The following is a 3,863-nucleotide window of genomic DNA, read 5'->3' as shown; positions in this document are numbered from 1 at the left end:
TGTTCTTTATTTCTACTTCCACTCTTTACTTATGGAAGAAGACTTTTTTTTTTTTTTTTGGAATTTAATCTTTATTTACAGGACACTGCAAGATATGAAATTCCACACAGAAATAGGAAACCCACTGAGAGGAGAAGCTTCATACAGTACGTACAGTTTGGAACCGTTGAAGTATAGTTTCTTTGTAAAAAGTGCTACAATAACAAACCACGTGTAAAGAGTTCTTAGTAGAGAAACAGTAAGACAGACTTCTACCAGACATAGTACACAACAAACAACTTAATGCCTCAGGTGTACAGTCTGAAAGTTGAAGGCCCCAGCAGTGCCGTCCTGAACTTGGAACGTAAACCCTTCAGAGGTAGTTTCTGGTACAACATTTTGATCTGCCTCTTCCTCCACAGAGAAACACTCCTCAATCAAGTTTAATGAAGCTTTGTACACAGACTCATTTTCATGGTTTTGTAGAACTTCAATTTTGTCCAAACCTCCACATTCTTCAATCATTATACTGAGTTTCTCAGTTTCCCCTAGTTTCTCAGCAGCCTGAGAGATATTTGAGATGGCGTCCAGAGTAACCAGAATAATTTTGGTGTCTTTCGCAGTTAGGAGGTTCATCAACGGTTCTATTACGCCACAATGAACAAAGTATACGATCTGCTCAACTGTTCCGCCACTTGTGTAGTTGGTCACAGCCCATACAGCTTCCTTTTGTGTCTTAAAGTCGGCCTTAGAGAGAACGCCAACAAGGAACGGGACTAATCCATGATGTACAACTTGCTGTATCTGGTCCTGGCGGCCAGCCATGATGTTTGACATCGTCCACGTAGCTTCCTTCTGAATGTTAGTTTTGGAGTTTGTTCGTAGGCTGGGAAAGATGGCAAGCGCTCCTGCATCTATTACAACCTGAGTCTGTTCATCTGTCCCAGTGACAATATTCCCTATGGCTCTTAGCGCGGGAGTCACAATTGGCAGTTCAGTAGCTCCCAAAAGCTTCACCAGTTGAGGTACAACCCCCATTTTCACAACCATTTCAATCCGTTCATTTGGACCATCGGTAAGGTAGGAAATAGCCCAGCAGGTATCAGCTAAAACTTCTGGGTCATCGTGATGCAGGAGACGAACTAAAGTAGGAAGAATTTGCTCAGCAGCATCTAAGGGGAGGGGGAGGTGCAGGATCCTTGTTGCGACGAAGATTTGAAAGTGTGCAGGTAAGATTACGTAAATAACCACACGCTAAAGATGACAAATCAGGAGCCACCAAAAGTGCCAACAGCAGGTCAACTGCACCATACTTGATAACCAAGTCTCGGAAAACCGAGCCATCACCTGCAGTGTTTCCTAGAGCCCATACAGCTTGTTCGCTGATGTGAGTGTGGGGAGGTGCCAACAGAGAAATGAATGCTGGGATAGCACCTCCATCTACCACAGCCTTGGTCTGTTCTGATGTCCCGGAAGCAATGTAAGTGAGGGCCCAAGCAGATTCAAACTGAATGGGACTACAATCAGTTCTGCCCAAGAAGGACGCAAATTTTGGAATCAAACCAGCCCAGATTATGCTGTCTATAGGTGGCTGTTTCTCCCTGGAAAGCAGTTTCCTAGCAGCTTTTGTAGCTTCAAGCTGGCTTTCCAAATTGTTGCTATTTGTGCCTTTGACAATGTCATCAACAGACCAATTTACAGTGCCCTGGTTGTTGCAGTTTTCCTGCAGTGGAGAGGCAGCATCATCTGGAAAAGAGCTGACATTTCTCCTTTTCAGCATCTGGTCACCCTTCTTAGCTTTCCTGAGCTCCACATTAACTTCTGTTCGGTGCCGCCTCATTTCTGGACTGTCTTTCCCCTTGTTCTTGAATCTGTTAAGGCGGGCAGCTGGTGAATTAGCATTCTCATTGGTGGACATGGTTATGAGACAAAGGGAAAAAGCTACACAGCCGGCTCAAGCTTCCACAGGAGGCGGTGCGGGGCGCACAGGCTGCGGATCGACTGCGCTCAAGACGTCCACCACGGTCAGCCCGAGGATGGTGTGGTAAGGAAGAAGAAATATTTCCATTAGCAATATTCTTCCTTCCACCCTTCAAAGGGCGTATCTTAGCATCTTTGATGTATGTTTAAAACAACTGGTACAACCCATCTAAAATGGTTAAGTTATTTACATAGTTTAGACACTGCCAGGATGATTAATGAACAACTTTTTTCCTGTTGTACTAAAGCAGAATTGTGCTCATTCATTCATTCATATGTCAGTTTACTCAACAGATAGTTATTTAGTGCCTCTTTTTGCCTGCCACTGTGTTACTCGCTGAGCGTGAAATGGTGAAAATAACAGACAATTCTTTGCTTCATAGCATGCATGAATATCAGTAAGATAAGAAAAATCCCTTCAAGTTCATTTTTATTGCTAATGATTTTAATCAACTATGGAGTTTCCTTTTTTTTTTTTTTTTGCGGTACGCGGGCCTCTCACTGCTGTGGCCTCTCCCGTTGCGGAGCACAGGCTCCGGACGCACAGGCTCGGCGGCCATGGCTTACGGGCCCAGCCGCTCCGCGGCATGTGGGATCTTCCCGGACCGGGGCACGGACCCGTGTCCCCTGCATCGGCAGGCGGACTCACAACCACTGCGCCACCAGGGAAGCCCTGGAGTTTACATTTTTAAAACATATGTTGAATAATCTGAGCAATTAGAGATCCAGATTGGGAAATACTTTCTATCACCAAAACTCTCTTCATAATATTTCCACCTAAGACGTATGAATGTTTTATGCAAAAGTAAATGCATAGAAAAAAATGTTAGTAAGAACACACACTAGAATATTAAAAGTGGTTAACTCTGGGCAGTGGAAAAACAGAGTTTTTATTTCCTTTTACTTTCTAACTTCACCAAATCATCTATATTCAAGCACATATTATCTTTATAGTAGTATGTCAGTAGAGGTAAATCTAGTCCCTGGTACAGGAAAAAGTAAAATCAGTGGCTGTCACAAAAAAAGTTATTTCTTACTCTTATCACAGTCCAGTAAGGTTGTTCCTGATGGGATACATTTTTTTCAAGTGTTATTCAGAGACCCAGACCCTCTTCATTTTGTGGCTCTGCCGTCTTCAACAAGTGAATCCCAAGCTTTTCCTAGGAGATGTACCCATTCCTGCATTCCAGAAAGAGAAAAGATGACCCCCTGGGAGGATTGTATGGGCCATGCCTGGAAGTCACATACATCAGTTTTTCCTACATCCGCATTGGTCAGATCTCTGTCACTTAGCCACATCTAGATTCAAGGGAAGCTGAGAAATGTAGTCTAGTTGTGTACCCAGTATGAAGGAAAACAAGTGATGGTGAACACATCGAAGTCTTGGCCACAGTCAGCTCTTCCATTTGACTCTCATTCTCACACAAAGAACACACTTGTGCCTCCCCAGCAACAACTTTGAGAAACAACTCAAAAGTCCCAACCAGCTGCTGTACCCATTTCAAAGCTCTGCGTCTCCAGAATACGCACAGTCCATGCCATCCGTCTAGATGTGACTCCCTGTGGTCCAGCAGGCTTTGAAGTAAAAAGACAAGTCATTTTCTCCTTCATCTCATCCCATCACACCCACTCAATGGTGGGACAGGGAGAGGATGAAAACAATCAGTACTCCCATGGAGACAATGGAGGAATGGGAACAAATACCACTGATTCTACTCTCTGGGAGCAACTCTCTTACACATTGCTCCTGGCTTCTGGTTCTGCCTTCTGAGAATTCTTTATTGTTCATTTTCAGGGTCGCTATTGAGGAAAAAACGGTCCTTCAGGGCTGTACAGTTTTCACTGCACGCTTCAAGCTGGTATAAATGTGGATGCCTGAAGGTTGTTTTAAGCCTCACATAGTT

General features: G+C 44.0%; 1 pseudogene; it reads right to left on the bottom strand.

The window, feature by feature from the left end:
• Positions 1-279: 279 nt before the first annotated feature.
• On the bottom strand, positions 280-1,897 carry LOC136125052 (importin subunit alpha-1 pseudogene; annotated as a pseudogene).
• Positions 1,898-3,863: the final 1,966 nt, after the last annotated feature.

The sequence above is a fragment of the Phocoena phocoena genome, chromosome 6 (assembly GCF_963924675.1).
Source record: "Phocoena phocoena chromosome 6, mPhoPho1.1, whole genome shotgun sequence".
NCBI lineage: Eukaryota > Metazoa > Chordata > Mammalia > Artiodactyla > Phocoenidae > Phocoena > Phocoena phocoena.
Note: the sequence above shows the minus strand (reverse complement) of the source record. Positions and strands in the feature narration are given on the sequence as shown.